This window comes from Raphanus sativus, chromosome 7 (assembly GCF_000801105.2).
Source record: "Raphanus sativus cultivar WK10039 chromosome 7, ASM80110v3, whole genome shotgun sequence".
Taxonomy (NCBI): Eukaryota; Viridiplantae; Streptophyta; class Magnoliopsida; order Brassicales; family Brassicaceae; genus Raphanus; species Raphanus sativus.
Window position 1 is genome coordinate 23831211 of NC_079517.1, and position 13248 is coordinate 23844458.

A 13248-nucleotide genomic window follows, 5' to 3' on the forward strand; every position below is an offset into this window, starting at 1 on the left:
ACTCTAAAAAGCTGTGACGCTGAACGATGAATCCTACCCTTTTGTGTTGTTCTTCGTCGTTTCCACTTCTCCAACTGACGTCTCATCTTCTTCTCTGTTTCTCCACTGTAACGTCGGCCACCAGTCCATCTCTCTCATTAAACCCCCTTCTTCACTCCTTCAAATGTAAGCCGTCAAAGCGTTCTTGCTCCCTTCGTTTGTCAAACGTAATTATTAGTGTACTATCATAGTTGCCAAACAAATAGATTTTTATTCATATCCATGTTACCAAACAAAAGGTTAAAATACTTCTATTTTAATAAGATAGATATCCTGCTCAGAGAAGGCCTCCACGTTAGCTTGGAAAATTCTCCAATAGGGAGATTGTTTTTTGACACGTCACACACAGATTTGGGTATTGTTGGGCTTCTTTTTTTTTGACCCGTTTCGTTTGATTTGTCTAACCCATTAAGCCCAATCAAAAGGAAACTCTAAAAAGCTGTGACGCTGAACGATGAATCCTACCCCTTTTGTGTTGTTCTTCGTCGTTTCCACTTCTTCAACTGACGTCTCATCTTCTTCTCTGTTTCTCCACTGTAACGTCGGCCACCAATCCATCTCTCTCATTAAACCCCCTTCTTCACTCCTTCAAATGTAAGCCGTCAAAGCGTTCTTGCTCCCTTCGTTTGTCACCCTCTCCCTAAACTAACTATATAAACATATGATGATATTCAAGATCGAAAATACTCCACATTGTCATCTCCAAAAGAAGTGTTAATTCTGTTAGTACTTTTATGTTAACCTGTTAATTTTCCTTTTACAGGCTGATGAACTCCAAAATGAGGAGACTATTATATAAAGGTGCGCATCTTCAGTTCTATTTGACATTTATATTTCACCTTCAGTTCTATTTGCTTCTTAATTGTCCATTTTGATGAGGTAGATGACGAGGATGAAGAAGATCAACGAAAGAAGAGCATAAAGTAGGTACTATGTGGTTAAAGGGTTTACTCTACAATTTTTTTTTTCAAAGTGAACTCCCTCCTCATCTTCATCAAAACCACTAACTCTAGCTGTCATGTCTCTCTCAATTTTCCGTTGTTTAATTGCAGATCAGAGAAAGAAACATGGATAGTCATCGTTCATATCGCCCATTCCATCCTCGCTGGCGATGGATTCTCCTTGAGTGTGCCCTCAATGCACCTCCTCTAACCAGCTCTATGTCCTAGAGCTCCACCGCATAGTGCTAAAAGCCAGAGCCTTCGTCTCTTTGCCTCTGTTTATCTTTCTTTCAGTTTGCACATTCAACGCTCTCTAATTTGAAATCTTGTTCCCTAATTTTTAAATTCAGATATTGTTGGCTCTTGAAATAGGGATCTCTGGTTTTTCTTGCATTAGTTCTGTGTAGTTGACTAAAGAAGTATCAACTGGAATGTCTGAACCAGTTTGGTCCTCACAATTTGGACCCTTTCTCAATTTTCAGGACCAAAAACAGAGTGATGATGCGGTGGATCACGACATGAATTATATAGTATTCAGAGGAGAAGATTCCAATTGATATCCACCCATGGATGTCTCACTGTCTGCTTATCAAATTTTCCCTTCACGTGAACTTTGTTAGACCTCCCCTCTGCTTATTCCAAAATAGAGCTCTTTTATGTTTTCTGTTTCTTTTACATTATGCAAGTGTCTCTCTTACATCAGTCACAATATCTGGAAGTGATTCAGCCATTGGATTTATATTGAGTTTATACGAAATTCATTTTATAGTCACCAAGATCAAACGTATGTATGCAAGCTTTGATTATAAAACAGTTCTTCGTTTTATATATTCTTAACTTTTTGAGATATCTCTTACAACTTTGATCTCTTTATATAGGATCTTATCTTGACCTATTACAACATGAACTAGGAACATAACTTAATCCTAATCCTAATAGACTTTAGTTATTCAAACTTCCTTTTTATGAATAACTTGTTTCCTAAGCTATCTTTGAAGCTTATCCAACATTCTCCCTTCTAAGCTTCAAAGCTCCTTTGCTTAAGTCTTGAACTTGAATCAAATCCCTCATCTCTTTGAACTTGATCTTTGCTAGTGCCTTAGTTAGAATGTCTGCTTTCTGTTCTGTTCCGGGTACATGTTCCACGTCGATCAGCTCTCGTTCTACACACTCTCTTATGAAATGGAAACGTTTATGAATGTGTTTACTGCGCTGGTGAAGTACTGGATTCTTTGCCAAAGATATGGCAGACTTGTTATCCACACGAACCAGTGTCCTTTCGATCTTTCTTCCTGTGATTTCACTCACTAACTACTGAAGCTAGATAGCTTGTTTAGCCGCCTCTGTTGCCGCCATGTATTCAGCTTCACATGAGGACAAAGCTACTACATCTTGTTTCTGCGAGCACCAAGATATTGGTGTACCTCCGAGACAGAACAAATGACCAGTTGTGCTTCTACCATCATCTGGATCAGTGTTATGGTTACTATCACTAAAACCAACGAGCTTCTGTGATCCTCCACGCTTGAACATCAAACCGTAACCTTGAGTACCTTTTAGGTATCTTAACACCTTCGTCAATGCGTCACCATGAGACTTTCGTGGTGAATGCATATACTTACTTAGAATTCCTCTAGAGAACGCCAAGTCAGGTCTTGAATGCATCAAGTATCTTAAGCATCCTATCCTTCTTCTGTATAAGGTTGCGTCAATCTCCGGTTCATCTAGTGCTTTAGAGAATTGCAGACCGAATTCCATCGGTATATTAACTGAGTTGCAATCATCTAATCCAGCTTCCTTTAGTATCCTCAATGCATATGCTTCTTGCTTAATTGTAATGCCTCGTGGACTTTGCTCTACTTCCATTCCGAGATAGTAAGTCAAGACGCCTAGATCAGACATCTCAAACTGCTGTGACATCGACCTTTTGAATTCTTTTATCTCCTTCACAGGGTTTCCTGTGATAAAGAGATCATCCACGTATATAGCTATAATGAGCAGAGTGTCTTTGTCCTCTCGTCGATATACAGAGCTTTCTTTGCTGCACTTTCTGAACCTGAGCTTCTTCAATACTTGATCAAGCTTCGTGTTCCAAGCTCGTGGAGCTTGCTTTAAACCGTAGAAAGCCTTAGAGAGTTTGAAAACCTTATACTCTTCTCCCTTCTTTTCAAATCCCTCAGGCTGAGATACATAGACGTCTTCATTCAACTCTCCGTGTAAGAAAGCTGTTTTGACATCTTGATGGTGTATTTCCCACTGGTTTATATGCAGCCAAACCAATCAACAATCGTATGGTTTCTAGTCGAGCTACTGGAGCGAAAACTTCATCATAGTCAATTCTGTGTTCTTGAACGTATCCTTTTGCAACCAACCTCGCCTTGAACTTGATGATTGTGCCGTCTGCGTTTCTTTTGATTTTAAATACCCACTTGAGGCCTATGATCTTTACTCCAACAGGTTTATCAACTAGTGTCCATGTTTTGTTCTTGTTGATAGAAACTATTTCATCTTCACAAGCCATTATCCATCTTTTGTCATCTTTTGCTTCATAAAAGTTCATCGGCTCATCATTGATGGATAGGAGTAGCATCTCACAGTCTACTTCTGCAAGTAGAATGTAATCCTTGAGATAGTCCGGTTTATTTACTTGTCGAGATGATCGTCTCAACTCCGGTACTAGATCGCTTTCTTCTTCCACAACATAGTCAATTTCCTCTATTTCATATGACTCTGTTTTTACTTCTGCAGGACTCTGTTCTGTTTCAACCGGTTCTGGAAGTGAGGCTGTTTCACGTTGAACTCCTCCAATGTAAGGACCACTTCCCTTGTCTTCTGTAGCTCCCCACGACATGTGAAACATACCCGGTTTACTCTGAGTTTCCTTACTTCCTCCCTTCCAATTCCAGCAAGCTTTTTCATTAAAAATCACATCTCGACTTACAATTATTTTCTTTGTATCAGGGTTGTAATGTCGATAAGCTTTGGTTTCAGGTTCAATACCGAGGTGTACAAAAGCTAGTGATCTGTCATCAAGCTTTCTTAGTTGACCAGAGTCTATCTTCGCATGTGCCACACAACCAAACACTTTTATATGAGACACACTCGGTTTCTTGCCTCGTATACACTCATAGGGAGTTTGATTTTTTAAAGCCCTTGTGGGGACTCTATTGATCAAATAAGTGGCATGACGGACTGCCTCTCCCCATATGTAGTTAGGCATATTCATAGCCTTTAACATACTGCGAGTCATCTCCATAAGTGTACGGTTTCTTCGTTCCACCACTCCGTTCTGTTGCGGCATGTACGAAGCAGTCAAGTGACATCTTATGCCGTTGACATTGCAGAACTCTTGAAACTGATGTGAGGTAAACTCACCTCCTCTGTCGGTACGTAATGTTACTATCTCTTTCTCAAAATCCTTCTCCACAAGATTCTTAAAAGTCTTGAACTTACCAAAAGCTTCACTTTTTTCTTTTAGTAAGATAGACCACATATATCTTGTGCAGTCATCTGATGACAAATATATATCGGTTCTGAGAGAGAGTAGCTGGTGTTATAGGTCCACACAAATCGGCGTGTAACAGCTCCAAGGCTCGAGAAGCTCTAAACGATGTTGATTTCGGGAAGGGCTGTCGGGTCTGCTTTCCTACCAAGCAAGAGTCGCAGATTTGCTTTACTTCATCAATCTCCGGTAGACCGTTAACCATTCCATGAGTTGCCATTGTTTTTATTGTTTTGAAGTTGATATGACCGAGTCTAGCATGCCATTGCCATGGTTCCTCCTTAATCTTGGCTAAAAGACACGCTGCTTGGCCAACTTGAAGCTTTATCTTGTAGAGTCTGTTAGGAGTTCTTCTCACTTTAGCTAGTAATCTTCCGTTTGGATCTCTTAAGGTCAAGTAGCTGTCCTTCATTCTTATATCACAGCCTTGCTCAGTTGCTTGGCCTAAACTCAAGATATTACTCTTTAGATTAGGTATATAGTAGATATCAGTTAAGAGTTTATGTTCACCATTCTTTGCTTCAAACAGAATTGAGCCCTTTCTGTTGATTACAAAAAAAAGGATCCATCTCCGAACTTCACCTTGCCTTTGATGTTCTCGTTAAACTCTGAGAAATAAGACCTTTGTTCTGTCATATGATTACTAGCCCCGTTGTCCAGATACCACACTCCATCTTCTTTCTTATCATCTTCAAAAACCTTAGGTTATATTTTGTCTTCATTAAGATACACAAGTTCGTGTAAATACAGAGCTACCTCAGCTGTTTTGTCTCAGCTTTATTTAATTCCTGTGTATCTTCCTTCTTCTCAGGGCACACTGATTTAAAGTGTCCCTTTTTCTTGCAGTTGAAGCAGACGATCTGAGAATAGTCTTTCTTTTCTTTGTTCCAATCGCCTGAGTTGCTTCTTCCACGACCTCTCCCTCTGTTTCCTCTGCCACGACTTGTGTGTTGACCTCTACCTCTTCCTCTTGTACTGTCTGTACCGTTCTGATCATATGTTTTTGAGTATAAGAGATTCCCTTGATGATCTTGAGCTGCTTGAGCTTCTTTTTGCTTTACTCTTTCCTCAAAAGCCTTGAGTCTTCCGATAACTTCTTCGTACGAGATTGTATTCAAATCTAACATCTGCTCCAGTGATGCCGTCATGTGAATAAACTTCAGTGGTAGACTATCAAGCAACTTCTTTACCTTCTTAGACTCTTCGATGCTTTGTCCTAACGAGGCCGCTTTGGAGGTGAGGTCCGACATCTTGCTTGTGAATGAATCAACAGTGTCTGAATCATCCATTCTCAGCCTATCAAATTCATTCATTAGCGTTTGAAGTCGAGCTGTTCTGACTCGTTCTGCACCTAGATTCTTTGTCTTGATAGCTCCCCAAATATCTTTAGGAGAATCATCTTCGCCTGTTTGCAACACCAAGTTTTTTGGTAAAGACTGGAAAAGCAGAGCTGTAGCTAGGTCTTTTTTCTCTTCATCATCAGTTCCTGGATCGACTACATTCCATACTTTGTGAACACGCAAGAGCACCTTCATCTTCTTTGCCCATACGGTATAGTTGGTTGAGTTCAACATCGGACAGATCACTGTGTTAGGGACTGCTTCTCTTTGTCCCACCACATTCGTGTCCACCAAAGCCTTTGAATCATCCTTCGAAGTCGACTCCTTCGAATCTGCCATGGTTTTCTCTTATCAACCTTTGCTGTATCCCAACAATAACACGAGGCTCTGATACCAAATATAGTCACCAAGATCAAACGTATGTATGCAAGCTTTGTTTATAAAACAGTTCTTCGTTTTATATATTCTTAACTTCTTGAGATATCTCTTACAACTTTGATCTCTTTATATAGGATCTTATCTTGACCTATTACAACATGAACTAGGAACATAACTTAATCCTAATCCTAATAGACTTTAGTTATTCAAACTTCCTTTTTATGAATAACTTGTTTCCTAAAATATCTTTGAAGCTTATCCAACACATTTATGGTGCATCAATACAAAGTTTGGTTTTTATGTAACACTGGAATCTCCGTTCCGATCGGGACTAGCTTATAGATTATTGTAGTCGGCATCGGCTCTATACGCTCCCATTGTTTTTTTTTTGTGAAACAGCGAAAGTAAATAAAAATTGAAAATAGTTGAGCGATGTAATAAGAAGCTTTGAACAATGATGCGATGATCATATGCTATGATGATTGATGTGTTTTGTAATAGCACTTGCAGGGGAAAAGAATATATTAGAGAAAGTTCCAGGATTTTAAGTGGCTTATACAATTAGCACTAAGAGTTGATTATAATATGTTAGGATTCAAGTTGTAGTTTGAATATGATTTAGATAGTTTCTACTTCAATACTAAGAACACAAAAGCTTTGTTTGCCCAGTTCGAGAACCTCGTCTCTACGTCTGGGGGGAGTCTATTGCTCCCTAATTGCACTAAGATAGTCGGAAAACTCCTCCGACAGGGATTATACAATATATGATCCACTTAGTACAATCTATACCGTCTAACCACTACTACTACTCTGTTTCAGGTATCAGTGTAACACCCAAAACCAGTAGACGATATCCCTCAGGTCAACACAAGTCTCCTCGCAAGCCTGCGACTCGACTTTATACCAGAGAAGACGAACCTTGATCACCCTCTGTTCTCTTGCTCCTCTGCTCTGTTCCTTGTACGTTACGGCGCAACACAAGCACCACCTGAGCTTGGCTTTATATACAGCCACCAATTTACCTAGTCCAGCTTCCAGCAGCCCAAGACCAACTCGTAAGGCCCATGATGATATTAGACTTAAGACACTAAGGCCCACAAATCTCCACCTTGTCTTTACCCTAATTCATCACGATTTCAGACCACCGACGAAACCTTCGCGAACCTTGTCTGAATATCTTCCTAATCTTGAGCTTCTCTTCCGACAAACCTTCGATAGATTCTCATCAACTCCACCTCAAAGCTGATACCTTTCAATCTCCCTTCAGAACTAGAAGCCTCCGCTCACGACTCCGACAAGAGCAATCGTAAATCCGAGACTCTACGATTCGTCTCTCAGAGATTTGAACGATCTCCCTCCAGGTAAAAAAAAAAAAAAAAAACCATTTTACATCCTCCAAAGATTTGTAAACAACCTCTGTTACTAATCTTCTTCCTCCTTGTCTTCCTATTAACTGCGAGATACCGGATGTGTAGCAGGAAATATCACGCAGTGAACGACTCAGGGGATTAGTTGTGAAGTCTGACCGAAGCCAGAGCTTTCTCCAGTACACTTCCAGGTACACTCTTGGTTAGAATATCCGCTAGGTTGCTGGTAGTGTGAACCTTAACAACTGAGACACTTCCCTCTGATACAACATCCCTGATAAAATGATAGCGCTTATGTATGTGTTTTGTACGCTCATGAAACCCACCATTCTTAGCTAAGAAAATAGCAGACTGAGAATCACAATTCAACTTCACAGCTTCCTGATCGTATCCCAAATCTTCGCACATTCCCTTTAGCCAAATAGCTTCCTTAGCTCCCTCGGTTAGAGCCATATATTCGGCTTCAGTAGTTGAGAGAGCAACAATGGGTTGGAGACCTGATCTCCAGCTCACTGTGTTCCCTCCTACTTGAAAAACATAGCCTGTTATCGATCTTCGTCGATCCAAATCCTTCGCATAATCAGCATCACAAAACCCCTCCACCTTGAATTTAGAACCACTGTGGAACCATAAGCCATAATCTGTCGTTCCTCTAATATATCTTAGTATCCATCTCACTGCCTCCCAGTGACTTCTTCCTGGATTTCCCATGAACCTGCTCACTACTCCAACAGCATGAGCTATATCAGGTCGTGACCCAATCATCGCGTACATAAGGCTGCCCACCGCACTAGCATACGGCACTTTCTTCATAAACTCTTTCTCAATAGCTGTCTCCTTTTCATCTAAACTCTTTAGCTTAAAATGTGAGGCCAAAGGCGTATTGACAGCTTTACAATCGCTCATGTTGAAAGTTGAGAGTACTTTCTCCAAGTACTTTCCTTGAGACAGCTTTAGAGTACCAGCTTTCCTGTCACGAACTATATCCATCCCCAAAATCCTTGTTGCAGCTCCTAGATCCTTCATCTCAAACTCGCTACCGAGACAATCTTTCAGCAACTGAATCCTCTTCATTTCTTTTGAAACCACAAGCATATCATCCACATAAATCAACAGAAACACTCTTGTAGACTTATCTGAACCACTGATATACACACACGGATCTGAAGAACTCTGCTCGAACCCCTGTTCCTTCATGAACCCATCAAATCTCTTGTTCCATTGTCGTGGGGACTGTTTCAGGCCGTACAGAGATTTCCTTAACAAGCAAACACAATCTTCCTTTCCCTTGACTACAAAACCTTCCGGCTGTTCCATATAGATTTCCTCGTCCAGTGTACCATTTAGAAAAGCCGTTTTAACATCAAGTTGCTCTAGGTGTAGATCCTCAATCACTACAAGTGATAAAATTGATCTGATCGAAACATGTTTTACCACTGGTGCGAAAACTTCATTGTAGTCAATGCCCTCAACCTGAGAATAACCTTTTGCCACTAATCTACCTTTATACCGTGGCTCTTCCACACCTGGAATTCCTGGTTTTCTCTTATAAACCCATTTGCAGTCTATCACACGCTTCTTTTCTGGCCTCTCCACAATGTCCCACGTATGATTTCTGTCTAATGAGTCAATCTCTTCCACACTTGCTGCATTCCAAAACTCACGATCTTTAGACCTCATAGCTTCTTGGTATGACTGCGGCTCATCCATTTCCACGTCTTGAGCTGCAGCAAGAGCATAAGCAGCAACATCAAAATCATCAAACTTAGAGGGCATTTTGATTTCTCTGCGCTTTCTATCTCTTGCTAAAACGTATTGATCCAAGTCTTGACTAGAGCCACTCTCCGTTTCTGCAACAGCTTGAGTTTCTGAACTCGTCGAAACTCCACCTTGCTCAGAACTTCCTGTCTCAACAATATCATTACTGTTAGTAGCTTCTTCCTGTGAGACCTCACCAGATGGTCCTCTTATTAAATTTGGACTAAACGTTACACGCTTCCCTTTGTCTTTAGGAGTCATATTTTTAGCTTGATCGCTTTCAGTTTCCTTATCTTTGAAGACTTCCTCTTCGTGAAATATAACATTTCTGCTTATCGTGCATTCTTTATCCTCAGGAATCCAGACTCGAAATCCTTTTGTACCTTGTGGGTAACCTACAAAATATCCCTTCACCGCTCTAGAGCTTGTCTTAGCTCTTCTCACATGAACATAAGCAGCTGACCCGAATCTCCTTAAGTGCTTCATGTTCGGTTTGTTTCCAGACCATAGTTCCTCTGGTAGCTTATATTCAATAGCAGAACTAGGAGACCTGTTAATCAAATAGACTGCAGTAGACGCGGCTTCTGCCCAGAACTCTTCTCCCATTCCACTTTCTGATAGCATACAACGAACTCTTTCCATAATTGTGCGATTCATCCTCTCAGATACACCGTTCTGTTGGGGAGTATACGCACACGTTCTGTGTCTCTTGATGCCTGAAGACTTGCACAATTCATCAAACCTTTTATTACAAAACTCCAATCCATTGTCTGTTCTTAAGCATTTTATTTTCTTTTCTGTTTGAGTCTCTACCTCAGCTTTCCATTCCTCAAATTTCTCAAAAGCTTCATCCTTAGTTTTTAAGAAATATATCCAAACCTTTCTTGAAAAATCGTCAATGAAAGTGACGAAATATCGTTTCCCCGCGAGACTCTCAACCACTGAGGGAGATCCCCAAATATCAGAATGTACGTAGTCTAGAATTCCTGTCGAGGTGTGTTTACCTTTTTTAAAACTCTGCTTATGGGCCTTTCCATAAACACAATCCTCGCAGAAGTCCAACTGTTTGATATCTTTTCCTTCCAAGTAACCTTGCTTAACCAGATTTTCTAAACCTTTCTGACTTAGATGACCAAACCTCGAGTGCCACTTCTTAGTAACATCCACTGCTACATTTACAAAGTTGCTCTCTCCAGCTAGAACAGAACCTTCCAAATAGTACAAACCATCAGTGTACTTCCCTGCTAGAACTTCTGAACCATCTTTGAAGAATCTCACTCTGTAGCCTTCTCCAACATAATTGCAACCGGCCTTCTCTAAACATCCATAAGAAATCAGATTTCTTCCCATTGATGGCATATACCTCACGTCTGTTAAGATGACAACTGAGCCATCTTTCTTCTGAATACGAATTTTCCCAACTCCTTCAACGTTGCAAACAGTATTGTTTCCCATCAGCACCTTACCTCCTGTAGACTCCTCTAGATCAAACAAGACTTCTCTGTTTGGCGTGATGTGAAAACTAGCACCTGAGTCCATTACCCACTCGTTCTTCGTATCCTGAACACTCGCCGTGAGTATCAAAGGTTCTTTCTTCTCTGCTACAACGTTAGCAGAGTTTGCCCCATTTCCCTTTGGCTTCCCTTTGTCTGGACATTCTCTCTTCCAGTGTCCCTCCTTGCCACAAATGAAACATCCTTTGCTGTTAGATTTGTTTCTGGAGTAACTTCCTCCTCTACTCTTTGACCTTCCTTTAGAGTAGTTGTTGTTCCTTCTGTCAGTTCTCCCTCGCTCACTAACATATAAACCTTCAGCATCTGACTTTGACTTTTGTAGAAGACCCCTTTCCCTGAGCTCAGTTTCCTTTGCATATGCTGAAGTTATCACGTCATTCACAGTCAAAGAATCCTTCCCACTTCCATATTTCAGAGTATGAACGAGAGGTTCATATTTCGGTGGTAGACCTGTGAGAATCTGTATTGCTTGATCCTCATCTGAAATTTTAATGTCCAGACTCTCTAGATCATTAACCAGCTTTAGAAACATATCCAAGTTTTGCTCAATAGACTTCTGATCGTCCATCTTGTAACTTGCAAATCTCTGTTTAAGATAGATTCTGTTTGGCAAAGACTTTGTCTGATAATCTCTCTCAAGAGCTTTCCAAATGCCTAAAGCAGTAGTCTCTTTCATAACTTTCCTGATAATCTGATCACTTAGACTCATTTGAATCAGACTTCTTACTCGCTTGTCCTTAGCTGCTCTTTTTGGATCTGGCTTGACATCTTTTGCAGGTTCTGACTTGTCTGCATCTTCATCTTCCAATGCAGGTGGTTCTTCCTCAAGAACAGAGTCCAACCCCAAAATCTCAAGTGAGCAAAGCATCTTGTGCTTCCAGATCGCAAAATCACCCTGACCATCGAACTTCTCAACTTCAAATCTACCCTTTGTAGGCTCCATAATTTCCAGGCTTTCAGTTTTGATCAGAACTGACAAACCTAGAAGCAACCGGAAGACTACAACACCTTCTCAACTCACTTGTACCAATCTGCTACCAATCTTCAACAAAACACACGGAAGAGAACAGATAAGTTTCGAACCTTACTCTGATCCTTCTTACTTGCTGAATACTTGTCTGCTGATCTAGATACTTGAGAACTGCGGAATGTAGAACCAAAGCTCTGATACCACTTGTTAGGATTCAAGTTGTAGTTTGAATATGATTTAGATAGTTTCTACTTCAATACTAAGAACACAAAAGCTTTGTTTGCCCAGTTCGAGAACCTCGTCTCTACGTCTGGGGGGAGTCTATTGCTCCCTAATTGCACTAAGATAGTCGGAAAACTCCTCCGACAGGGATTATACAATATATGATCCACTTAGTACAATCTATACCGTCTAACCACTACTACTACTCTGTTTCAGGTATCAGTGTAACACCCAAAACCAGTAGACGATATCCCTCAGGTCAACACAAGTCTCCTCGCAAGCCTGCGACTCGACTTTATACCAGAGAAGACGAACCTTGATCACCCTCTGTTCTCTTGCTCCTCTGCTCTGTTCCTTGTACGTTACGGCGCAACACAAGCACCACCTGAGCTTGGCTTTATATACAGCCACCAATTTACCTAGTCCAGCTTCCAGCAGCCCAAGACCAACTCGTAAGGCCCATGATGATATTAGACTTAAGACACTAAGGCCCACATAATAGTTAGCTAAACTTCCTTTGCTTTTCACGGAGCTGAACAAACAAATCCAATTTTTTTAGAAATAACCAGACCTTACTCATCAAACGTTTACCCGTTTCACTGCCACAAGGACTCCACAACAATGAAATTGGCGTCAATTATAAAGGAACAAGGAAATGCAGTCATGGTTCATCATGAACATGGAAGGAGATATTTATCTGTGTCATGATCAATAATATCATAACTACTGCCTATCAACTAACCAGGAACAAGTTATAAACTCTTTACTAATAGTTGAGACTCATGCAGTAATATTAACAACTTCCTTTGGTCTAAACCACTACAACCGAAAAACAATTAACAAACTAGAAAGACACAAAGTAACTCACATCATGAAGAGTGATGATTGTATTTTTGGATTCAAGAAGCCTGGGGAAGAAGAAGAGTGAGTGAACTATAACTTTTGTGAGGCATTTTGTTTCTGCGATTTTGTTTCTTATCTAAAACAAATATTTTCAGAGTGTCCATCTATCTTTAAACTCTTTTGTTTCTGATATTTTTGCTGCATTCTACTTTTTTTAAGAAAGATACCATTTTCATTAGCCTCCAAATTGAACAAAGTTTTGTTGCATGGAAGATACGATTATATGATTGTGTTTTGTTACATGGAAGAATTATAGTTTTAGAAAGATACCATTTTACTTTTCTTGATGTGTTTTGGAAATAAGTTTACTTTTC

At 40.3% G+C, this 13248-nt stretch overlaps 1 long non-coding RNA gene across 1 annotated transcript; it reads left to right on the forward strand.

Moving 5' to 3' along the window:
- The first annotated feature begins 494 nt into the window (after positions 1–494).
- On the forward strand, positions 495–1703 carry LOC130497589 (uncharacterized). The gene is made up of 4 exons (XR_008936587.1): positions 495–633; positions 803–840; positions 923–962; positions 1092–1703. It is a non-coding gene; the product is annotated as an uncharacterized LOC130497589 (long non-coding RNA).
- The last annotated feature ends 11545 nt before the right edge of the window (positions 1704–13248 follow it).